General features: G+C 48.3%; 1 long non-coding RNA gene across 1 annotated transcript in view; it reads left to right on the top strand.

The window, feature by feature from the left end:
* The window catches only part of LOC119978557, a 120,500-nt gene that overhangs the window by 53,083 nt on the left and 40,841 nt on the right, over positions 1 to 26,576 (top strand). The window contains exon 2 of the long non-coding RNA XR_005463487.1: positions 16,489 to 16,579. This is a non-coding gene — a long non-coding RNA (uncharacterized LOC119978557). The remainder of the gene's footprint in view (positions 1 to 16,488; positions 16,580 to 26,576) is intronic.

Genomic DNA, 26,576 nt, shown 5'->3' with positions numbered 1-26,576 from the left:
GTGTTGTTTTGAATATGCAGTGCTCTCTGTAACAAGGGGTTATTGTTGTTTCTTGTTCCCTGTTTTCTTTTCCTTGATTGCTTTTGCCTGTTCCCTTTTTCTTTGTTTTTCGTTGTGATAAGATGTTTGAGCAGCTGCTCAGAAATGTAAAGATAGGGCAGCACGGTGGCACAGTGGGTTAGCACTGCTGCCTCACGGCGCCGAGGTCCCAGGTTCGATCCCGGCTCTGGGTCACTGTCCGTGTGGAGTTTGCACATTCTCCCCGTGTTTGTGTGGGTTTCGCCCCCACAACCCAAAGATGTGCAGGGTAGGTGAATTGGCCACGCTAAATTTCCCCTTAATTGGAAAAAATGAATTGGATACTCTAAATTTAAAAAAAAAGAAATGTAAAAATAACTCTGTTCCATTGGAAGTTGGGTGGAGGGTTTTTTCTACTGTTTGTTTACTAGGGACTATGATGCTTTGAATATGTATGTCGAAGCTGGGGGCAGGAGGGAGAACAATGGGGAGACAGGATGTCTGGTGCCATGGGCAGGAGCTACCAGGCTAGCTAGGTTAGCTAGCTCACGGAAGCGCAGTGGGGGTTGAGCAGGTGATAAGTTTGATATGGGGGGTTGGGTTTCTGGTGCTGTTACTAGGGGGAGGGAGTGGTGAGGGGGAGCTGCTCTGCTGACAGGGGAGAAACTGTTGCTAGGGGACAAAGGGGAGGTCGAGGACAGCGGATGCCCGAGGGCGGGCCCAAGGAGGCAAGGGACACGAGCTGGCAACTGGCCTAAGAAGGGTGATGGCTAATCGGCGGGGCGGCGGGAAGCCCCCCGATTAGGCTGATTACTTGGAGCGTCAGAGTGCTATACGGTTAAGAGGGCTCGCATGTTCGCGCAGCTGAGGGGATTGAAGGCGGACGTGGCAATGTTACAAGAGACACATCTAAAGGTTATAGACCAGACCACATTGAGGAATGGGTGAGTTGGCTAGGTATTTCATTCAGGGCTGGACTCTAAGAACAGGGGGTTGCGATCCTGATTAACAAACGGGTGGCATTTGAGGCAGGGAGAATCATGTCAGATGCAGGAGCATTATGGTGAGTGGGAAGCTTGAGGGGATGCGGGTGGTACTTGTGAATGTATGTGCACCAAATTGGGATGTGGAATTTATGAGGTGGGAGTTAGGTAAGATCCCGGACCTAGAGTCACACAATCTGATCATGGGGTAGATTTCAACACAGTCATTGATCCAGGATTGGACCGATCAAAATCTAGGACAGGGAGGTTGCTAGCCATAGCGAAGGAATTAAAGGGGTTTAAGGAGCAGATGGAGGGAGTAGATCCATGGAGGTTCGGACGACCAAGAGTTTTTTCCCCATGTCCACAAGGTATACTCATGGTTCCACTTTTTTATCCTGAGCAGGGCTCTACTGCCAGGGGTGATTGATACCGAGTACTCGGCAATCGCGGTGTCGGATCATGCCCCACATTGGGTGGATCTACGGGCTAGTATGGAAAGAGGGCAGCGCCCGTTATGGAGGTTGGATGTGGGACTATTAGCAGATGAAGGGGTGTGTGGGCGGCTGAGCAAGTCCATCCAGAACTATTTGGAGATAAATGATACAGGGGAGGTCTCGGCAGCAACGGTATGGGAAGCTCTGAATGCAGTGGTTAGAGAGGGGGTTAATTTCGATATGGGCCCATAGGGAAAAGGTGGAATAAGCAGAGAAAGATAGGTTGGTTGGGGAGATACTCCAGGTGGATAGGAGATATTCAGAAGCCCCGGACGCGGAGGTTACAGGTGGAGTTTGGGCTGTTATCTACAGGGAAGGCAGTGGATCAACTGAGGACGGCAAGGGGAGCGGTGTATGAGTATGGGGAAAAGGCCAGTAGAATGCTAGCACACCAGCTGAGGAAAAGGGAGGCGGCCAGGGAGATAGGGAGAGTAAAGAACAGAGGCGGGAATGCGGTCCTGGACCCAGTGGGGGTGAATGCGGTGTTTAAGGACTGTTATAGCAAGTTATATGAGTCGTACCCCCGGTTGGGGTGGAGGGGATGAGGCAGTTCTTGGTGCCGCTGAGGTTCCCAAGGGTGGAAGAACAACTGGTGGAAGGGCTGGGAGCCCCAATTGAAATTGAGGAAATAATGGGGAGGCTGGAGGTCATGCAGTCGGGCAAGGCCCTGGGGCCAGACAGCTACCGGTGGAATTCTTCAAGAAGTTCTCGGAGAAATTGGGCCCACTGCTGGTGAGGACATTTAATGAGGCAAGGGAGAGGATAGTCCTCCCAACAATGTTGCAGGCCTTGATCTCATTGATCCTGAAACAGTAGAAGGATCCGGAGCAATGCGGGTCAGACAGGCCGATCTCCCTATTGAATGTGGACGCCAAACAGCTGGCTAATATATTGGCCAAAAGGATAGATGACTGTGTCCTGGGGGGTGATAGGGGAAGACCAGACGGGGTTTGTAAAGGGCAGGCAACTCACGGCCATTGTTAGAAGGCTCTTAAACATTATCATGATGCCCTCAGAGGTGGGGAGAGATGGAGGTGGTGTTTGTGATGGATGCGGAGAAGGCCTTTTATTGGGTGGAGAGGAATTATTTATGGGAGGTGTTAGGAAGGTTCGGGTTTGGTCAGGTTTGATTGGGTGCGGTTGCTGTATCAGGCACCAGGAACAAGTGTGCGTACGAATCAGCTGAGGTTGAGCTATTTTAAACTGCACCGAGGGACAAGGCAAGGGTGTCCCCTTTCCCCACTGTTGTTTGCTCTGGCCATAGAGCCATTGGCTATGGCATTAAGAGCATCCGAGAACAGGAAAGGGCTGGTCTGGGGGGGTGGAGCATCGGGCCTCGCTTTACGAGGATGACCTGCTCCTGTACATTTCGGACCCGTTAGAGGGGATGGAGGAGATTATGTGGATTTTAGGGGAATTTGGCAGGTTTTCGGGTATAAATTGAATATGCGAAAAGCGAGATGTTCACGATCCAGGCGAGGGGGCAGGAGAGGAGACTGGGAGAGCTGCCATGTAGAATGGTAGGAAGGAGCTTTCGCTATCTGGGAATCCAGGTGGCACGGGAATAAGAGACATTGCACAGGTTAAACTTGTCCCGGCTTGTAGAACAAATGAAGGAGGACTTTAGAAGATAGGACATGCTCCCGCTGTCACTGGCGTTCAGACTGTAAAAATGGCGCTCCTCCCCAGATTTCTATTTGTCTTTCAGTATCTCCCCATCTTTATCCCGAGGACCATTTTTAAACGGGTGAATAAGGTGATTTTGGGCTTTGTGTGCACGGGTAAAACCCCGCAAGTGAAGAAAGTGTTGTTGTAGCGTAGTCGGGGGGAGGGTCGGTTGGTGCTGCCAAACTTTTATAACTATTACTGGGCGGCTAATATAACCATGATTAGGAAGTGGGGGGTCGGGGGGGGGGGGGGGGGGGGGGGGGTCGGTGTGGGAAGCGTGTAGAGGCAGCATTGTGTAAGAACACAAGTTTGGAGACACTGATAACTTAGAAGCACCAGGTAAGTAGGAAGGATGGTTGCCTCTTCCAATGAACAGTTGCTGCTGATTCTGTGGGCTTTTGTTTGGAATTGGGCTTGATCGCTGTTTTCTCATGTGGGTCCATCACAGGACCAGAGAGCCACCATCTCCATGGTATATTAGTCCATCTCTGAGGAGAGGTATTTTGTCATATCCTTGCCACCCAGCCTCCACCAGCTCAAATACTTAGTGGGTACGTGGGTATGACTGGTTCAAGCACTACACATGGATCCTTAGGCCCATTTTTAGCGAACTCAAAACTCATTCACTTACATTGGGTCCCAAATCTCTCAGAATAATATTGCCACACTTAATCTAATGGGTATTTTATTGAGAAATCCAGGGTTAATGTGAGGCATGCAGTGCAGAATACCATGAAGATTGAAAAAACTAAATCAAGTTGGTAGATCAAGGAGTGGTGATTAGATAACATTAAACTTCTGATTTGGAGAAAATGAAAACTGGAGCATGAATAGGGGCCCAGACAAGTTCTGGAAAGGAGCACGTGAGAGTAATAAATTGGTAAATGAGAATGGTAGTTTATAGTTTGAGAAGGAAATAAAGCTGACCTGCGAACATTCAGTTCTAGCTGCCTACACCCCTCCAAAATCACAGCACAATGATCCAGAAGAGAACAGGTTTAATAGGATACTGATGTAATTGCTACAGATAAATACCAGAAACCAGAGACACTGATTAGCTCATTATTGCAGCGTAATGGAACCTGTAACCCAATTGTTTGCTTGCTCCATTACTGTTCCATGAATCCTAAGCGATTAAAGAATCTAAAAGGTTCCTAATGAATTTATTCGGAGTCAGTTTCAATCCAAGTGCTGAGGGACGATTGTAAACTCACTGATTCAGGACAGAATAATTGTTGGATTTATGGTACTGCGAGATGGGGGGGAAGAAAGGAAGCAGCCGCAAGTAGACCATTTAACTTAAACTGTAAATTGTATTCTGTGAGAGAAAATGTCCTGAGTACCAGACAGAACAATAACATATAATATGAGTAATGAAACACAACAATAGGCATTTTGCATTAAAGAGACTCTGAGCAACAAACCAGCCAGTGATCCAAATAATATATGCCCCAAGTAAAAGGCGATTGGAGTAATAGTCACATATGGTGACAGACATTCTGAGTACAAACACTCTGATTGGAGAAACAGTCACTCCAAGTATAAATACTCTGAATAAATCACTGACTAATAATCCAAGTAACAGCCTCTGAGTGACCGGTACTCTGAATAATAAAAATTCTGAGTTACAGATTAGCTAAAAAGTAATAGGTTCTCCAAATAATAGACATTCTAAGAAACACATTAACTGATAGAAACTCTAAACAGATGCATTGTTGGTGAATCACAGGTTCCAGGTGTAGTTTCTGAACCCGCACTCACTATGAACACCAATTCACATTTGGAGCATCCTGCTCGCAAAGGTTGAGTTAATAGAGAGCACCACATCCTTACCTAGTCACAATTTCACCCAAGATTCACTCACATGCTTTCTAGAGCAAGTGGGTTAATGGATAGCAAATAGTGATGGGAATACTGACAAATTTAACACTGGCCTGGATTCTCCACTCTGCTTCGCTGGCAAAGCAGATTGCAATTGGGCAGAGAATCGGGCGTCCAGCCAAAATGGAGGTTCGCGCCAGGCACCGTACCCACCGCTGTGCTCAAGTTCCCCGCTGACAGCGGGACGAGGGTTCGCGCCAGCGGGGCGATGCTAATGGATGCAAATGCACCCACTTAGCGGACCCAGCAGCAGAGTCTCCGGGCCCTCACGATTCTCTGGGCCAGGAATCACATGGGCGGGATTCACGGCAGGTATTACCAAACATGTGTACTTGACATGGCGGACCTCGCCATGGCTCAAGGGGGTAACCCATTCAGGGAACTTCCCCCAAAGTCCACCCAAGTACCATCGTTCCCCCCTCCCTCGAGACACCCTAACTAAAGTAGCTCCCCCCCACCACAGACCCCCAGAAAAGGGATTAGAGAGCAATCCAAACGGAGGCAGTGAAAAAAACGACTTTAGTTAGGAATGCTCTGTGGGTTCCTTTAGTTAGGGGGCTCTTTGGTGGGAGTCCCTCTATTTACGGGTCTCTGGGGGTCCATTTAGTTAGGGGGTGTCAGGGCCCCTTTATTTCAGGGGTCTCAGGGATCCCCCTACTCAGGGGGTCTCTGGGGCAGTGGGGGGGGGGGGTTCCTCTATCCAAGGAGTCTCAGGCAGGGTCCTCCTATTCAGAGGGGGGGATGGGCAGGTCAGCTCATCCCCATACTTGGAGGAAAGGGGGGACCCAGAAAATCTGGGGATGGGAGCTGAATCACGATGCGGGGAGGGTGGGCGGCTGCTTTGCGATGTGGGCGGGGGGGTGGACAGTCACGGGATCTCGCTACCGGGCCGCCCACTCAAAATGACGACCCGATAGCGGAATTCCGTCTAGAATCCCTCATAATCCTTGCAAGGCATAAATTTGCATGGCGAGGGATACTGAATTGTTTCCTGGCGCAAATCAGTTCCAATTCGCCTCCAGCAGGAAAACATGGGGCGAGATTCTACGTTCCCCGACACCAATTTCGTAATCGCCGATCGGCAGAGAATCTACTTTGACGCCAAAATTGGGAACGGCGCCTGTTTGACACAGGTTTTGTATTCTCCGCCCCCCGAAATGGCATCATCACGCAGTGCACGCCGTTGGGACGGGCTTAGCGCGTCACCTGGAGGCCCTCCCCCAATGCGCTGTCCCCGATGGACCGAGGTCCCAACCGCGCGGAGGATGTGTGGTCTCAGCGGTCGGGAACTTGGCATGGCAGCACTACCTGGCAGGTTGGGTCTGTGCATGGGCGGGATTCTGTGATCCTGAGGCTAAGTTTTGACGCTGTTGACCCCCCCGGGTCCGGCCCCGGGCTGAGAGAATCCTGTCCCATGTTTTACAGCGCGACCACTGCAGGTCGTCGCCATGCACATGTGCAGCCACGGACCCGTCTATTCTCCGGCTGTTTATATCGTGGGAGCCGGGAGTTTTACACGGCGCGGCTGCTAGATACTCACCAGTCTCAGGATCGGTGAGGGGGCATCGCCGATTTTTTTGACGTAAAACGCCACAGATCTACCGCACTTAGTCTCAGAAACGGAGATTCTCTGGTCTGCCAGCGGCACTTTCCTGGGCGGCGGGCCCTCACACTAGCGGGGTTCTCCGTTTCTGCCACCTGCCAATTGGATTTCACATTGTGGCCACCACACACTGCCGGGATACCCACAGGCGTGGATGCGCTGCCAGTGTAACGGAGAATCCTGCCAGCGGAGAATCAAGCCCAGAGTCTCCCAAATGGAGAATCCCGGACTGTCTTAATTAGAGCCCCAGCTGAGATCAACAAACTCAACACAGCCAGGAATCTAGAGCAAACACCTCCTTAATTCCCGCTGATTTTATTATGATTACTGGAAGGAGATAAGAGTAGCGAAATCACACTGCTGTCACTGTAAAAGCTGATCGATAATTATTGAATTACGAGCATCAAACTCAGTAATGGTCATGATAATGGGTTGAAGGGTGTGAGGCAAATGGCCTACAAAGTTATTGATCTGACTTTTCCAAATGACTTTACATCAATCCCATTTCTAAAGGCACCAGCATGACTGACAATCCCTTGAAACAAAACAAGAAAACTCAATGCCAGTGAATTGCAGCAATTATGAAACTGTCAGGCATTACCCTCTGTAGAACTGTAGCAAAGAAAAGCTACATGACAATAGGTTTAATTCTGGAGCAGACACAACTTGCAATAAGTGAAAATGAATGTGAGCAAGTGATATATTTAGAAAATTGAATCAACATTTAATAACTTTAACTCCCTGCTTTACAGTACAAAAATGGTCATCAAAGTTCAATTTTCTGGGACCTAACCCTTCCATCCAGTACCTTAACTCTCATAAAAATCCACTCCTTCAAAATCATAATTCTCCCACTGAAGCCTAGCCGTCTATTACCCACAAGTGTATTAACTTTTCATTCTCTGGACTTTTACTTCCAATATCCTAATAGAAGCCTGATGTTTTATAGCTTTTTATAAATGGAAATCAGCGCTGGAGCATGGTGATATCATTAGAGTAATGGGCTCTCTTGTCAGCAATGTCTGAGTATATACATAAACCACTATTCATACAATAAATATGTAATGCACAATACCCTTATGAATCCTTTATGTGCTATTTGTATTGAGTTGAATTGTGTTGAGATGAAACTTGTAGCTTGGCATTCAATATGTATTGTATTAACCTCTAAAAGAAACTAGTGCACAGAATAACAACCAAAACACAATAAATACTTTCAAACAAACGATAGAGCTCAACTATTAACTACATGTGAAGTATTAGATTGTTACAATGTTACAGGGAAAAAAACTATTAAAACATTTCAGATACCCAAAAATATTTCAAATTTAATGGGTGTGAAAATGGACTCAGTAGCACCATTTTGGGGACTATGAGACCCAGTGAAATTCCAAAATGGCATCAGTGGCTCACACACACAAATCCGATGCAAAATGCACTGGGTGGCATTATGGCAAAGGTGTTAGTGCACAAACCAAACATCCACTGGCAGCACCCACAGTATGACATCAATCAACATGCAATACTGATCAGATCCACTGCTGCCATTTTGGAGCTCCACTTCCGTCCAGCCTCTGCCCCTCCTATCCTCTCAAAACGGAATGCAACAGCATCAAGGATTCTCCACCAATGCTTTTTAAAAGGATATTCAAATATTTACAGTTTAACTACTGGATGACTTTTTCTGGCTGTTGGAGGAATTCTGTATATTTTGGATGTTTCTCACTAGCCTATAGGGAGTGGTCTGGCTAATGCTTCTGGAGACTTAAAGGCTCATGCACAGCATGATTGCTGCCAAATATGGGTGGACCATCAGATCTTCCTCTTGGCATTGGACCTGACTGGCAGAATGATCAACGGCCATGTACAGCAGGGCAAATTGTTAGAAGATGGAGGAAGAAGAGAAGGACAAGTCCCTCAGCAGGAGGCAATATCTGTAGGTGATCTTTAGGGAGCAAATCTGTTGAAGAATAGATTGTGAAAGTGCTGTGACACCAAGGAAGTGCCTTTGCGCAGTCTGATATCCAGAGACATGCTGGCAGCAATTTCAGCTTCCATTGCAGCAGAGTTCCATTATTTTTATTTAAGGTTTTGCAACAAAAACATATACAAAATATCAAATGAACAACCAAAGAGCATCTGAAGAACATATCAGCCAACAAGCAACCTCAATCCTCCAGCTCCTTGACACCGACCCACCTCCACGTCCCGCCTTCCCGATTGTACCCCCCCCCCCCCTCTCTCAGCTTCTGGCTGCCCACCTCTATCCCAACTCTGCCACAGCGAGGCCATCCGCTCCTCATGTTCCCCCATCGCCTCCTCCATCTTGTGAATCCCCAGGCCCTGAGCCTCCAACCTCTGGCCCACTTTCTCAATCGCTGCTCTGAGGGACTCCACCATCTTAGCCAGGTCTTCTGAGTCCTCTTTCCTCTGCTGCTGGAACTTATTATTTAAAAACTCCACCAGTTGCTCCGTTGACCACTGGGCAGGCAGCGCTGCCTCCTTCCCCTCTGCCGTCTTGACCTGTGGCGCACCATGAATACTATCCTGCTCCAGCTGCTCTCACTTTCTCGTGGCACTTTGTGTGCTCTGATCCATGCACCAGACTCACCAGAAGAGTGTTACCTTCCTTGGGCAATCACACATCATTCATCCTCAAAACAGCCCCCCTTACGGATGTGGAAGGACCAACAAAATCCACCTTGAGCGGGAGCCGCCAAATGTGTGACCACTTACTCCATGGCCGCCATCGGAAGTTCCAAACTGAGTTTCATGACAGCACTCTCAGCTTCTACTGCAGCAGTCATGTTGCTTGTGAAAAGTCCAAGAAACACTCTTGTTACAAAATTCCAACACTTGGGAGCCCAGATGTAATATTCAATTGGTTTTATTACATTATCAGTTACAACTTAATGGTATTAAGTAGATAAAGGCTACATTCTGATCCCAGTCCCACACTTGCTCCCACTATCTTGGGCATGTAATTGTCTTCTGTATCATTGATTCGTTTTTAAAATTCTGTCCGTAAAACGTAATACTGTTTCATCACCTTCCGCAAGTCATGTTTAATTTTGGCCAGACTTTCAAGAAGGTGGAGAATTGGAGGCCTTTTTGATTCCTCATACTGCTCGAGGGTATCGCGGAGTTTGTCAGAGGCGTTCACCAAGACCTAACCTCTTTTAATAATAATCTTTATTGTCACAAGTAGACTTACATTAACACTGCAATGAAGTTACTGTGAAAAGCCCCGATGTATACCATTCGAAGGTGTGCGATAGTACCTGGGAGCCAGTCTCTAAAGCAGAAGTTGGTGGTGGTAATGTTGCAATGTAGGCTACTGGTAGCACAGTGGTTAGCACTGTTGCTTCATAGCGCCAGGGTCCTGAGTTCGATTCCCGTCTTGGGTCACTGTCTGTGCAGAGTCTGCTCATTCTCCCCGTGTCTGCGTGGGTTTCCTCCGGGTGCTGCGGTTTCCTCCCACAAGTCCTGAAAGACGTGCTGTTAGGTGAATTGAAAATTCTGAATTCTCCCTCAATGTACCCGAACTGGCGTCGGGGTGTGGCGACTAGGGGCTTTTCACACTAACTTAATTGCAGTGTTAACGTAAGCCTACTTGTGACAATAATAAAGATAATTATTACTGTACATGTATAATCCCTCAAAAACAATTAAGTGCTTTCTGTTGAGAAAATGAGGAAGTGAAAGCACTTAACTGCTTTTTTGTGGTCGAAATCTGTCAATCATAACTAGATGTCCATAAACATTGTGGTTAGTTTCACAGTAGGGTTCTTGGGATCCATTCAAGTGTGACGGGAAATGAAATTAAACAATCCAACGACATCCAGCTATGTGGAAGCTGTCAATCACAGCTTAGTAAACTTTATTTGTCATTGATGTGAAGAAAAGCCTTGATAATCAAAGTATCTGAGGGGGTGATGTGACTTTTATTTTCCAGGAATTTACAGCTGCTGCTTTCTCTAAAGCAACAGATATAAGGGACAAGTGAGTTTTAGAACAGTGGTTTTTGTCACTGTTTTTGTTTGGACCGCTCTTTAGCTTTCACACAGGGGTCTCTGTTATGGGAGTGGGCAGGGAATCTCTGACATGAGGAGCCAATGTTTTGGGGGGTCTTTGTTATGGAGGTACTCTGGTGGGGCTTTCTGTGTTATGAGGGTCTCTGGAGGGGGTCACTGATGAGAGGGGTGGGTGGATCTGGTCACCCTCATGCATGTGTACTGTGGGGAAGGGGGATGGGAGTGACCCAGAAAATCCCATGGTGGTGGGGGGGCCAGAATTGCGTTGCCAGGGGGGGGGGGGGGGGGAGCAGCTGCCGGACCTCGCTATTGGCACACTCACTCAAAATGGTGGCCCGTTAGAGGGATTTGCAAGAAAATCCCTTGCAATCCCCCCATACATAAATTTGCACGGCAAGGGACAGTGAATCACCTCTGGGCGTAGCTCCAAGCGCAAATCAGAGCCGATTTGCCTCTGGTAGGAGAACATAGGGCACGCGGTGCGATGCAGCCAATAGAAGCCGGGAGATCCCTTTCCCGAGGTCAACCCAACACGCAATGCCTTGCAAGATCTACAGCGATTCCGCAAGACGTTGTGACGTGAATCCCTCCCATTGTGGGAGGGATCACTTTTTGGCAAATCTGCATATTAGAGCGAGACAGCTGCTCTAACTTTAATATGAATTTCTCGAAACACCCGAGGCATTGGGATTTATCCCCTTCGCCTCGGAGAACTTGGGTGAGCGCTGTTCAGTACTGGTCCCCACAAACATTGACCAGACCGAATGCCACTTGTTGGGGTCTCCCAGGAGATCGGAGGCCCCCAGGTGCTTGTCCTTTGGCAGGGTGGTACCCTGGCACTGCTGGTGGCACCTGGATACACGAGCACCGCCAGCTTGGCACCTGGTAGTGCCAGCCTGGCACTGTCAAGGTGCCCCGGTGTCACTGGCAGGGGCACTGCCAGGCTACCAGGTTGGCACTGCCAAGGTTCAGATTTACAGCACCCACAACATTTTGCTTTTATTTAAGTGTGACCCCGATTGATAGGGATTATTGTAGGTGAGTGATGGGCATGTGAATTTAGTAATGGCTAAGACTACTGGTGCATCAGGAGATCTCTTTTTACACCTCCTCTAACAAGACCTTTGGTGTAACATCTAAAAACCAGAAGATCCACCTTCCTTCCCAGGGTCAGTTTTTCTTCTCTCCTTTCTAGGTCAAATTCAGTTGTAGAATGACTCCCGGCACCTGGTCTGGTCCCAATGCACCTCCCCCTTTGGGAAATACTGGCTAGCTTTAAGTAGTGCAAGTTAGTGCAATAGTTTGTGGGGCCAGTAAACAGCACAGGAATGCTGACTGTGCGCTGAAATTATTACAACTGGCAGGCAGTACAAATTTGTTGTGCTACTTACATTCCATTCAACCAGGGTGTGCAGAATGATTTTGGTGGCTAACCAATTTAATCTCCAATATCTGGGAAAAGTGAATCAATTGTTCTATTGTTACCTCCTAAATTGCAAGACAGTAATCTGTTTGGAATCCAGGAAGGAATCCAGGCGCGAGCGAATGGCATCGTCATGCCCAACTCGGTGATGAGACGAGGCTGTTAAATCTCGCAAGAGGCCTCTCGTGAGATTTTTGATGCTCGAAACGCCTCACGGAAACGAATGAAATCTCATGAGACATTGCGATCTGAATCTCGTCCTTGCCGGGTAAAATCCAGATTAACATGTTTAAGTGAGCCATTTGGCTAATTTAAATATGTATGTGCCAGGGATCTCCCAGGGCCCGGGAGCTAACACTAGTGCCTGGGAGACCTTGCCATGGCTTCATTTAACACTGGTCCATAGAAACGTGGACCAGGCATAGCAGCATCTGGGGGGGGGGGGGGGGTCACCCAGACCATCGGAGGCCCCCAGGCAGTCAGTCTCTGAGCAGGGTGGTACCCTGGCACTCATGCTGGCACCCAGCATCTTAGCACAGCCAGCCTGGCACCTTGGCAGTGTCACCTTGGCATTGCCAGGGTGGCCAGGTGGCATTGCCTGAATGGCAGAGCCAAGGTGCCAGGTTGCCCGTGCCAGGGATCGGGTCCAGGGGTGCCCTGTCCTTAAGCGGACGGGTGAGGGGAGCTTGAGGACCACCAAGGAGATACGTTGGGGCTGTGGGGGGGTCCGGGGGCAGCGGTGGGGTGTCTGAGGGGGTCGCAAAATCAGGACAGCATTTAAAAATGGCACCCTGATCTTTTCCTGCACTTATAAGCTTAGCACGTCAGAACAGGAAGTGAGGTAAGTGCATCCTCGGCGGGGTGTTCCTCGCCAAGGCCAAAAAGAGCAACAATATGCAAACGAAACTGGACTCTTTTTTGCACGTTCAATTGTTACTTTGAAGAAAATGGGAGTAGTTATTCTGTGATGTCTGGAATGACTCCAGAATGGGTGACCTTTTTCCATATTGCCACATTTCAATCACAAAAGCGAATGATTGTGTAAGTGGTTATGTTACCGGATTATAAATTGGAGACATGGGTTTACATATAACAATGGTAACCTGACAATTTGAATTAAGATTTTAAAAATTTGGAAATAAGAAATCAGTGTCAGTAAAAGTGACCTTGAAGCTGCTGTTCTATTAAAACCTCGATTGGTTCATGAATGGCATTTAGGCAAGGAAAGCTGTTTGCCTGACCTGGTCTGGCCTTTGTTACAACAATGACACTTCAAAAGACCTTCATTGGCTGTACATCACTTTGTGACATCCTGAGGTCATGAAAGGTGCTATGTAAATTGAAACTTTTTATATATGCATCCAGTACTAAACCAATGTGGTTGATTCTTAAACCCTAGCAAATTGCTCAGTTGTGTTAAACTGAATGGGGAATAAATGCTGGGCTTGTTAGGTTTTCCCACATTCCAAAAGCATGGAATGCCTTGCTTCTTGGTCAACTGGGCAATCAGTTGACATAATTAGGGATGATTAGATGTCTTTTGCATAAGGTGGTCCACAGAGTTGAATCATATTGGAATTCAGAGTGGAAAGGCGATTAGGGATCAATTTGTATTCATTATTCATGTATGGAGCTTTTTGAATGCTATTACCTCCACGATATCATGAATACCTGGCCAGAATTACTGCCTCAGTACTTAACCAGTTCAAGGAAGGAACTGAAACAAGTCATCAATATCAACAGGGTAACAATAAAACTTAATGATTCAATGTATTATTTTTCAATTTACTATAAATCTTTATTTGTAAATCAATGAAACTGGCTTAGACCTAACACCCCTTTTTAATGGCAGTCATTTAAAATAGATAGAAACACCCCTCTCTGTTATATGATGACTCACAGCGAGAGAGTGGTTTTATATGGAGTTGCAGTGAGGGTTGTATTATGTAGCGCTCACAGTGTGAAGTGTATATAGAAATACAGGGCTTGATTTTAACTCGACACAAGTGAATAGCTCTTGAATGAGTTCAAACCTCACCCACAGTCAGGGAATGCTATTGATCAGTGGTTCCCAACCCGTGGTCTGTGAGAGAGGTGCAGGTTGTCCGTGGATAAAATAATAATGAGTACCTCTTATGTATCATAATCAATCATACATTATTATTTGCAATGTAATTTGCTTCACCTTGTGTAATATAACCTGCAATATATTTTTTTTTAGAAATTTAAAGTACCCAATTATTTTTTTCCAATTAAGGGTCAATTTAGCGTGGCCAAACAACCTAACCTGCACATCTTTGGGTTGTGGGGGTGAAACCCACACAGGCACGGGGAGAATGTGCAAACTCCACACAGACAGTGTCCTGGGGCAGGTAATCAGTTTATGATATGGGCGGCATGGTAACATAGTGGTTAGCACTGTGGCTTCACAGCGCCAGGGTTCCAGGTTCAATTCCCGGCTTGGGTCACTGTCTGTGCAGAGTCTCACGTTCTCCCCGTGTCTATGTTGGTTTCCTCCGGGTGCTCCGGTTTCCTCCCACAAGTCCTGAAAGACGCGCTTGTTAGGTGAATTGGATATTCTGAATTCTCCCTCTCTGTACCCGAACAGGTGCTGGGATTTTCACAGTAACATCATTGCAGTGTTAATGTTAGCCTACTTAGACCACAAGACCAAGGATCAGAAATAGGCCACTCGGCCCATCGGGTCTGCTCCGCCATGGCTGATATTTGTGACACTAATAAAGATTATTATTATATGATAATTCACTGTTAGGAAGTGTGTAACACAGAGAATTACAGTGGGGAATATGTTACAGTGGGTTATAGTGATATAAAAACTCACTGAGAGAGCATTCTAAGGAGTCACAATGAGAGAGTATTAATAAAGTCGCACTGAAAGACGTAATACAAGTGGGCATCAGTGAATGTGTGATACAGTGGAGAACATTGTAGTGAGTGATTAATAAGTGTCAGCTTGATTCTTTGGGAACACTACTGCATTGGAAATTTCAGCAGCGCATTTGTCAATTGCTTTCTAACTTAACCTCGGTATTTGCACCCAACTTTCATGTTTCCCAACCATCAGAGCAGGAGTGCATGATGCCCTCCAACAGCAACAATCTGATTCAGCTCCATTATTTAAAGAGACCATGCAAAGGTTGGTGTGGAAGAATTCTTGGAGTCTTTAAAGTGGCTTTAACTTCAGTTGTCAACCTGTAAAAGCTGCATTACTTCATCCTGTGGTCCAAAAGGGGCCCACGAGGAGATTATTTTATCTGCAGACAGAAGGATGAAGCATGCAAGTTGCAGTGGAGGTCAGTAGCAGTAGTGTGGTGCCTCGTTCCTGGATGGAATGCCACGGGAGGTTTAATGACCTGATCAGGGCAGGAAAGGTCAATGACAAGGCACATTCAAGTGTAAACCCCACAATCTGCTTTCCGCAGCCTATCCCTGTATTTAATTCCTCAGACCAACAAACATTGCAGATGCACACATTCCTTTCTCTCACATCCCCATCTGATCAGCCATCACTGACTCTCATCTTATTAATGTCACACCCATCCCCAGTGACGCTCCACAAATGCCCCCATCCCACTTGGGCCGTCTGTTCTCCATTCCTAGTTGCCCTTTGACACACTGCTCACGTTTGATCTGCCATTCACACATTCTAATCTCTTCATGTGTCACTATCCCAGGTTAAGTCCAACATGTTTGTTTCAAACACTAGCTTTTGGAGCGCTGCTCCTTCCTCAGGTGGAGATACTGGAGATCCCAGGAAGGAGCAGTGCTCCGAAAGCTAGTGTTTGAAAAAACATGTTGGACTTTAACCTGGTGTTGTAAGACTTCTTACTGTGCTCACCCCAGTCCAACGCCGGCATCTCCACATCATGTGTCACTATCAGCACCCTTCTTAGCCTTTAATCATCCCCATTTACATTCCTTTTGTCTTTTTGTCCACAACATCTTTGTCTATCTCCACCTATCGCTGGCCCCAAGCTAGCTCCACTGCTCCATGTGAATCTTAGGGCTCATAAATTACTAAGGGAAATTCACCCATCAATTAGCCAAACTGCTTAGCCTGATGCACCAATTGTTGAAGAAAGAACACCATTGGGAATGGGGTCCCCCGCACCACAGTATGAATCTGACCCTATTTCCAGTTCTCTCCAGCTTTGATAAAGAATCATCCAGTCACGAAATGTTAGCTCCCTTCTCTCTCCACAGATGCTGTCAGACCTGCTGAGATTGTCCAGTATTTTCTGTTTTTGTTTCAGATTCCAGCATCTGCAGTAATTTGCTTTTATCTCCACAAATGCTGTCCTTTCATCTTTCTAAGGCGTTTCAATTCTCACTTATTTTTCTTTTCTTTCTGACCGTGCAGAAGAAGGTGCAATGCAGCAGGAGAGACAGAGAATCAGAGATGGCCCTCCAGTCATCACCACATTGACTGTACAAAGGAAGAGGAGCTGGAGGTAAGCCACATCTTGCAATGCTTGGCCATTGATGATGGAGAAATGGGGGTTTCCCAGTGACACGGTGATAATTAAATATAACACAGCCACATGGCAGACTGCGCTCGCTCATGTTGACTTGATATCAGCAGCCAATGGAATAGAATATTCTGCACAATGGTGACTTTACATTTTCTCCTTAATAAGAGCACAGGGAGTCCACAGAAACGATATATACACTACCTTGTAGACCCCTTCCGGGTTACTGCTTGGTCCCTGCCTTACTGGCCAAACTTATATACACTGGGCAATTGAGATACTCCACCCCTAGTGGGTGAGCTCATACTACGCAAGGAGCACGGGGAAGTCAAGCATTCCTACCCCTTAGGTCCTGTGCAGGATATTACATTCCTCCACCCCAAATTCTGAAGACCCGCTCGATGAGCGATGGGGTGGAGAAGGAGGAGCAGGCGGAGGACATTGGCTCTGGTAAGTCAGCATGGAGCTTATACGGCAGATCAGCCAGCATATACCTCACAGGTGAACACTGTCTGCGGCAGGAACGACATGGCGGATGATTGTTCGGAGGCGGCTGAACTACGGAGGCAGTGTTCGAGATCTCAGAGGTCTGCATCACCATTCTGGAGTCAGAAGACATAATGTCGTGGAGAAGGGCAGGTGGCTCACTGCATCGGCATGTGGGATCCACATGCCCGGGCAGTGTTCCAGTGTATATTTGTATGCCGCTAAGAGTAACGCCCACCGTTGGACCCTGGTGGACGCGATAGGGGGAATCACTCGATCTTCTTTGAATAGCCCAAGCAGGGGCTTGGGGTCTGTATAAACCATGAATGCGTGGCCGTAGACGTATTGGTGGAACCTCCTCATGCCAAACACAGCATCCAGGCCCTCCTTTTCAATTTGGCCATTGTTCCACTCAAAGTCGGCAAATGTGCGAGACGCAAAAGATATCTGCCACACCAATCCGTCGGGCATTCGGTGTCCGAGAACTTCCCCCATGCATAAGGGGAAGCATTGCAAGTTAGGAGAAGTGTTTTTTTTGAGTGGAAGTGTGTCAGCAGCTTATCGGATGGCAACCAATGTTTGACCTTTTGCAAAGCCTTCTGGTGCGGGGGAGCCCATTCCCAATGGTGTTCTTTCTTCAACAATTGGTGCATCAGGCTAAGCAGTTTGGCTAATTTGTGGGTGAATTTCCTTTAGTAATTTATGAGCCCTAAGAAAGAGCGGAGCTAGGTCGGACCTTGATGGGTGAGAGCCTGCCGGATGGCCTGCACTTTATCTTCCACCGGGTGAAGACCATGCCTGTCTATTCGGTACCCTAAATAGGTGATGCTGAGGGCGTTAAAAACGCACTTCTCTCTGCGAAGGCGCACGCCGGCCTGTTCAAAACACCGGAGGACTTCGCCCAGGCTCTTCAAATGTTCTTTGTCTGAGTCCTGGTAATGAGTATATCTTCTAGGTACAGGGCCACATTGGATAGGCCCCACAGGATGTTTTCTATCACGCGCTGGAAAATCGCACAGGCCGATGAAACCCTGAACGCCAGCCGGGTGTATTCGTACAATCCTCCATGGGTGTTGACTGTGACAAACCTCCGAGAGCATGGGTCCAGGACCAGTTGTAGATAAACATGGCTCATGTCGAGTCTTCTGAACTTCCCCCTCCATCCTTCCTGCCCCCGCTGAGTGTGGCGTGCAGGCCCTTGATGCGAGGGACCGGTAACAGTCAAGACAATAAACCCAGTTCACAGTCACCTTGTCATAGTGACGGCCTTGGGTTCCACAGTCGGTACGGCTCTGTGAAACGCGTGTCTTTTGGGCCTGGGTGCAGCCAGTCGGCAGTTGCTTTGGTGACAGAGATTCAGGACCGCCAGGTCTTGCAACTCTTGGACCCCCGCACTCCGCATTCTCCTGGGAAATGGCGATGTCTACCACCCACTGGGTGTTGCCGTCTCAAAGTCCACAGACAAAACTGTCTCGTAGTGATGCGGACAGTGCGGCCCCGAACTCACATGAGGCAGTGAGAGTCCTTAAGTGCACCAAAAAGTTGCCATTTGATTCCCCTTGGGCCTGTGAGGCCATGTGGAAATGGAATCAGTGGACCATTTTGGGGGGCTCTGGGTTAAGATGTGCCTCAACCAGGGCCACCAATGCGACAAATTACTTGGAGTCCGGCCTGACCGGATGGGTGAGGCTTTTGATGAGGGCATAGGTGGGTCCCCATGTCTGCGGTCAGTAGGATAACGGTTTGTCGCTCATCCCCAACAATTGTGTTAGACCGATAAAAATACTGTACCCGCTCGATGTACTGGATCCAGTCATCGGTACCAGCATTGAACTGTTCAAGTTCGGAGTGGAGGCCTGTCTGGGCCTATACGAAATGGGCTGGCGGGAAAACACACAATGGCTGCAGCAGCTCTACTTTTTTTTTTGTTTTTATTCAAAATGTTTACAAAATTTTACAAACCACTACAGAAAGAAAACAACACAAAACATAATAGTAATACTAAAGAAAAACGAATTAACAACTTAACAAAGCAAGGTGGGCCCCTCTGGTTTGCTGCTGCTGCTGACCTCCACTTAACGTTCGGCGCGAAAGTCAAGGAACGGTTGCCACCGCCTGGAGAACCCCTGCAAGGACCCTCTTAAGGCAAACTTTATCCTTTCCAAACTTAGAAACCCAGCCATGTCACTGACTCAAGTCTCTACACTTGGGGGCTTTGCATCCCTCCACATTAACAAGAGCCGTCTCCGGGCTACCAAGGAGGCAAAGGCCAAGACTTCAGCCTCTTTCGACTCCTGCACTCCCGGATCTTCTGACACCCCAAATATCGCTATCCCCCAGCTCGGTATTACCCGAGTGTCCAAGACCTTTGACATAGGTTTTGCAAAGCCTCTCCAAAATTCTGTAAGTGCCGGGCATGCCCAAAACATATGGACATGGTTTGCTGGGCTCCCTGAACACCTCACACACCTGTCCTCCACCCCAAAGAACTTGCTCATTCTCGCCCCTGTCATATGCGCCCGGTGCACCACCTTAAACTGAACCAGGCTAAGCCTGGCACAAGATGAGGAGGAACTGACCCTGCCATGGGCGTCTGCCCACAGGCCCTCATCCAGCTCCTCACCCAGCTCCTTCTCCCACCTGCCCTTCAGCTCTTCCACTGAGGCCTCCTGCGCCTCCTGCAGCTGCTGGTATATGTCCGATACCTTCCCGTCCCCTACCCACACGCCCGAGACCACCCTGTCCTGTATCCTCCGGGCCGGTAGCAGTGGAAATTTCCCCACCTGCTTGCTCACGAAAGCCCGGACCTGCAGGTACCTAAAGGTATTCCCTGGGTGAAACCTAAATTTCTCTTCCAGCACCCTTAGGCTAGCAAAAGTCCCGTCAATAAACAAGTCCCCCATCCTTTTGATACCCGCTCTGTGCCAGCTTAGGAAACCACCGTCTATTCTACCTGGAACGAACCTGTGATTGTTCCGTATTGGCGTCCAAACTGAGGCCCCCACCTCCCCCCTGTGCCGTCTCCACTGACCCCAAATCCTCAATGTTGCCATCACCACCGGGCTCGTAGTGTAGCGTGTCAGCAAGAGCAGCAGCAGTGCCGTTATCAATGCCCCCAGGCTAATATCCCTGCAAGACGCCTCCTCCAACTGCTTCCACGCCTCTTCCCCCCCCGCTCCCCCGACTGCGCTCTAAGAACAGTCTCTTAACACGCGGGATCTTCACAACTGAGTATTTTGCCACGCCGTTGGCGAAGCTATTCGGGGAGGAGGATGATCCCTCCCAATATGAACTGGACTGGGCTCATTCGTCGTGGAGGCCTGTACCAAAGGAGAGTGAGCTGCCAAGAGTAGTGACTCTGTGTTTTCGTAGGTACAGTGTGAAGGAGAATGTCCTGTGCTGGGCAAAGTAGAAGTGGGTGGTGCAGTGGGATGGAGCTGGTATATGCATTTATCAGGACTTTACGGTGGAGCTGGCGAGGAGGCGGGCTGCCTTCAGCTGGGTGAAGAAGGCGCTGTACATCAGTAAGGTGCAGTGCGGCATAGTATACCCAGCTAAGTTGAGGGTGACCTACAAATCCAAGGACTTTTATTTTGCGACGGCGGAAGCAGCGGAGGAGTTTCCGAAGGCAGAAGGACTGTGGCTGAATTGAGAAATGGTCATGTACCGTTGTAGCCTCAATTAATTGTATTTTTTCACTGCGTGCTGGTGTATGTACTAAATGAGCCAACATTATATATATTTGGACAAGGGAAGAGATGGGACTTTCACTTGCAATGATGGTTCTTTGGGACTTGGGTGTGTACGAGGGGTTTGTGTGCTAAAGGGGATTTCTTGGTTTTCCTGGGACCGGGCAAGGTGGAAGGAGACCAGGGCGGGGGCCTCCACGCTGGCCGGTTTAAGTCGGCCAGTGAACGGGAGTGAGGTGGGGGTAGGGGCTGTGACCATCGGAGCCTGGCAGAACACGTTCCGATGAGTCTAGCCGGGTTGGAAAGTTGGGGGGGAAGGAACAGAGGTTGGGGGGAGGAGTTTTATAAGAGGAAGTGGAGGGGAGGAGTCGGGGAGGGGGGTTTTACAATTCATGGTTGTCATTTATGGTACTCTTTCGGGGATTGGATGGCATTGAATGTTGGGGTGGGGGCGGGGTGGGGGGGCTCTATAGGGCAATGGTGACCATAGGCGATTCGTGATTCCCTTTTCTTTTTATTTTCCTTTATTTTTCCCACCGAGGGAGGGTTTGTTGTATTTGATGCTTATATTGGCATGGGCCTCCATGGGAGGATGGGATCGTTGTTGGTAAGGGGATTGACTTTGTATTTGTTATCGTTTTCTGCTTGTTCGTGGGGTGTAAATTCTGAAGAAAATGTGAAACTGGAGAATAAAAATATTTTACAAAAAAAATAGAATAGCAAAATCATGCCTCAGTTTGCCAAACGGCAAACAAAATATTACTTTTGCTTAATTTCCTTTCAAGTTAGGCTGGCCCTGGAAAACTAACTCACAATATCATAATTTTCCACCTCAGGCCAAGAGGTATGTTGCTTTGAAGCAGTCGTTGGACCTGACTGACATTGAAGCTCAGTATTTTTCCTTTCCTGACCCGAGGACGTGGAATCTTGCCAGATTGCATTGGAAATCATCAATAGCTCTTGAAAGAATAACTTAGCCCAAAGCCATTCTTTCTTTTCAGATAATAATCCAATTCCTTCTTGAATATTTTGACTGAACCTACCTCCAGCACACTCTCAGGCAGTGCATTCCAGAGTCTCCACTCTCCATTACTTTTTTTGCCAATTACCTTCAACCTGTGCCCTCTTATTCCCGTTCCTTCCATTAGTGGGAACAGTTTGGCCCAATATACTCTGTTCAGACCCCTCATGATTTTGTAGACCTCCATCAAATCCCCTTCAACCATTCCTTCCCCATGGAAAACAATTCCATCTCTCCAAACTGCCTGTGTATCTGAAGTTCCCCATCTCTGCAACCATTTCTTTGAATTTGTTTTGCACATCATGGGCGGGATTCTCCGACCCTCCGCACTGGAATCGCGCCTGGCACAGGGAAGGAGAATAGCTGTTCACACTGGAAATCTGGTGCTTCCGCGTTTCTTCGCGGACCCACCAGTCGCGCATGCGCGGTTGACACGGCACCGGTCAGGGGCCGTTGGAAGAGGCCACTGCGCAGCGATTCTCCACGGTCGACTGGCCAAATTCCCGCCGGTGTGAGCTCGGACCCGCAGTGGCAGTCCTAGTGGGGGAAGCGGGGGAAATCTGACTCAGCGATGGCCAGGCCCGTGATCAGGGGCCACCGATCGGCGGGCCATCGTGATCTGGGGGGGACCAATCTTACTCCGCGCAGGCCCAATGTGTGGGTCCACCATGTTGGCGATGCCTGCACTGAAGTGGTACGCCGCGCATATGCGCAGACCCGCTTGCAGCTGCCATGCGCATGCGCGGCCCGCAGTCTGGACAGTAGGGCCCCGCTGGCCAGCTGTGGGACACACACCGGGACCCTGCTAGCCCCCTGGAAAATGGGAAATCACTCCGAACATTCAAGGAAAAAGTCCGGGGTGATTCTCGCCCGTTTTCCAGCGGGCGTAGGGACTTAGTCCCCAAAAGGGAGAATCCCGCCTGTATCTTTCAAATATTTTGAGGTCCAGAACTGGGCAAAATGCTCCAGTTGAGGCGGAATCAGTGTTCCATACAGGTTTAATATAATTTCCTTGCTTTTGTATGCCTTTATTAATAAAGCCTGGATGCTGTGCGTTTTACTGACTGCTCTCCCAATCTGTCCTGTCACCTTTAGTGATTTATGTACATATACACCCAGGTCTCTCTGCTCCTGTACCCCCTTTAGAATTGTATCCTTTATTTTATATTGCAGAGATGAGCAACCTAGGCTAATGAGTGGGCCACTGTGTGGTCCTTCTTCATCTCAGTGGCTATAAAATTGAAATTGGGCATGTTCACTAACAATGATGGAGTCATTGAAGTTTACAGCATGAAAACAGGTCCTTTGGCCCAACGTGCCCATACCACCCAGTTTCTACCACGAAGCTAGTCCCAATTGCCCCAATATGGCCCATACCCCATCTTTTCCATATAACTGTCCAAATGCTTTTTTAAAATAAATTTAGAATACCCAATTATTTTTTCCAATTAAGGGTCAATATAGCGTGGCCAATCCACCTACTCTGCACATTTTTTTGGGTTGTGGGGGTGAAACCCACGCAGACACAGGGAGAATGTGCAAACTCCACACGGACAGTGACCCAGAGCCGGGATCGAACCTGGGACCTCAGCGCCGTGAGGCTGCTGTGCTAACCACTAGGCCACCGTGCTGCCCTTCCAAATGCTTTTTAAAAGACAAAATTGTACCCGCCTCTACTACTGCCTCTGACAGCTCATTCCAGACACTCACCATCCTCTCTGTGGAAAAAATTTGTCCCTCTGAACCCTTTTGTATCGCTCTGCTTTTACCTTAAACCTATGCCCTCTCGTTTTAGACGCCCCTACCTTTGGGTAAAGATGTTGACTATCTACCTTATCTACACCCCTCACCCCTAAGCCTCCTACGCGCCAGAGTAAAAAGTCTGAGTCTATCCAGCCTCTCCTTATAACTCAAACCAACAAGTCCCAGTCGCATCCCATTAAATCTTTTCTGCATTCTTTCTAGTTTAATAATATCCTTTCTATAATCGGGTGACCAGAATTGTACACAGTATTCCAAGTGTGGCCTTACTAATGCCTTGTACAACTTTAACAAGACATCCTTGAATATGATTGAACACATTTAATACATGTTAAATATTTCATAACAAGTTATAGAAAATGCTTAATCATTCATATCTTAATAGAACTATCGTCAACTTCAAGTGGTAAAAACAAAAGGCATTTTATGCTTGACTGAACACGAGGGACCACACGGTTTAGTGTGAGTGCAGTCAGCACATATCTCACTATGGGTGGCACGCTGGTTAGCACTGCTGCCTCACAGCACCAGGGACTGGGATTCAATTTCGGCCTTTGGTGACTATGTGGAGTTTGCACATTCTCCCCGTGCCCATGTGGGTTTCCTCCAGGTGCTCCGGTTTCCTCCCACAGTCCAAAAATGTGCAGATAAGGTGGATTGACCACTCTTAAAATTGCCCCTTAGTGCAGGTTAGGTTGGGTTACAGGGTTACGGGGATAGGGTGGGGGAATGGGCTTCGGTAAGATGTTCTTTCAGATGGTCAGTGGTGACCCGATGGGCTGAATAGCCTTCTGCACTCTAGGGATTCTATGGATTCACATGCCCTTGTTTTACATGCGTATTACTTCAGTCATACCAATCGGAAAAAAGCTATGCGGATGGAAACCAGTGGAATGTAGCAACTCTGTGTGTGGACAACAGTGTGGTCTCCACGCAAAACCCTGATGGGCCGCATGTGGCCCCCTGGCCACACATTGCCCACAACTGTTATATTGTCTCTCCATGTTCTTCCTACCAATGTGAATCATTTCACATTTCTCCGCATCAAATATAATTTGGCACTTGTCTGCCAATTCCACCAATGTCTCCATCTCATTCCAAAACCCTCCACATGGTTGAAGTGACCCTTATTTTATTTCCTCCAAGCTGGTCTCTGTGGTAGGGTATTTACCATCCAAAATGCCCACTTCTGGGGTTGGGGTGAATCTCGTTCAAATGTACTCATTGCCTAATAGAGGGACCAGTCATCGAGAAGAAAGTGACCTACTGAGACCACCCTCTGCCCTGGTTGCTGGCCCCTCCCACATGACCCCATTCCACCATCCCCATTTGCCATCACTCACCAGCCGCCTGTGCCCTTTGGCAATCCTGGACCTGGTGGGATCTCCAAGCAGTGAAGAGCTGTTGGCCTCTGATCAGCTAGCAGTCCTCATTGGCAGGACACCCTCCACAAGAATCCTTGATCCAGGATGTTCCACAGTTGCCCAGTTAAGTGCATAATTAGCATAAAATGCAATAAGCCGTCCCCAAAGGTGCGCTTTTGCCAGCTCTGCAGCTCACAGTTGAGATTTCTATCACCTACATTAAACACTGCCCTTTTTTTTCATTACACATCTGGAAATAACCTGTTCTACGCAGGTATTTGGTTGTGATTCTGTAATTTTGAGGACTTGCATATCTTTCATGACCACCAGAAGTCCCACAGCGTTTTGAAGTGTAGTCACTTCTGTAATGTAGCAAATACAGCAGTCAATTTGCACACAGCAAGCTCCACACAGAGCAATGTGATAATGACCAGATCGCCGGTTTTTCTGATGTTGACCATGAAGCTTTATTCAGAAGTAAAGATAACATAACAGCAAACAGGACTTCCGGTGACGGCGGGTGGGAGGCAGCCGCGCAAAGGAGGGCTCCCGTTCGGGAACGGCATTTCAGGGGCTTTAAGCCCGGTCCCAGGGTCCACGGAGGCGGCAAAAGCAGGGAGAAGGCATAGTGAAGGCACAGTAAAGGAAAATGTCGAGGGTGAGCAAAAAAACGGCCGTACAAAAAACAGCTGAAGGTCCGTTGGGGAGTGGAAAGGTCATCGCGGGGTCACCAAAGAAAATGGGGGCTGGAGCACCAGGGGAGGCCGCATTGCTTACGGCTGAAGAAATAACTAAGGTGATGGCTGCGGAATTCGAAAGGCAGTTTACAAAATACATGGAGACAATGAGGAAGGAGGAGGGAGGTTTTGAGTGTGCTGATGGAGGAGGCGATTTCCCCGGTGACAACGGCGGTGGCGAGTGCAGTGGCAGAGGTGCGGGAGCAAGGGGAGGCGCTGAAGGAAGTGGAGAAGACATTATTGCAGCACGGTGATCAACTTACCTCAATGGGGAAGGAGATGCGGAAGGTGATGGAGATGAACAAGCATCTGCGAGGAAAAATGGAAGACCTGGAAAACAGATCCAGGCGATAGAATTTGAGGATTGTGGGGCTGCCCGAAGGAGTTGAAGGGCCGAGGCCGACTGAGTATTTTGCCGCGATGCTGGCAAAACTATTGGTGGAGGGGGAGGATCCCTCCCGATATGAACTGGATCGGGCTCATCGATCGTGGAGGCCTGTACCAAAGGCGAGTGAGTCGCCAAGGGTAGTGACTCTATGCTTCCGTAGGTACAGTGTGAAGGAGAAGGTCCTGTCCTGGGCCAAGCAGAAGCGGGTGGTGCAGTGGGCTGGAGCTGGTATACGTGTATAACAGGACTTTACGGTGGAGCTGGTGAGGAGGCGGGCTGCTTTCAACCGGGTGAAGAGGGCACTGTACATCAGCAAGGTGCAGTGCGGCATTGTATATCCAGCGAAGCTGAGGGTGACTTACAAGCTTAAGGACTTTTATTTTGGAACGGCGGAAGCAGCGGAGGAGTTTGCGAAGGCAGAAGGACTGTGGCAGAACTGAGAAATTGAGAAATGGCCATGTGCCGATGTAACCTTATGACTATTTTCTCCTTTTTTGTTTCACTGCGTGCGGGTGTATGGGCTAAAGGAGCCA

Source organism: Scyliorhinus canicula, chromosome 15 (assembly GCF_902713615.1).
Source record: "Scyliorhinus canicula chromosome 15, sScyCan1.1, whole genome shotgun sequence".
Lineage (NCBI taxonomy): Eukaryota > Metazoa > Chordata > Chondrichthyes > Carcharhiniformes > Scyliorhinidae > Scyliorhinus > Scyliorhinus canicula.
The sequence above is the reverse complement of the archived record's forward strand: the minus strand, read 5'-3'. Positions and strand labels throughout refer to the sequence as shown.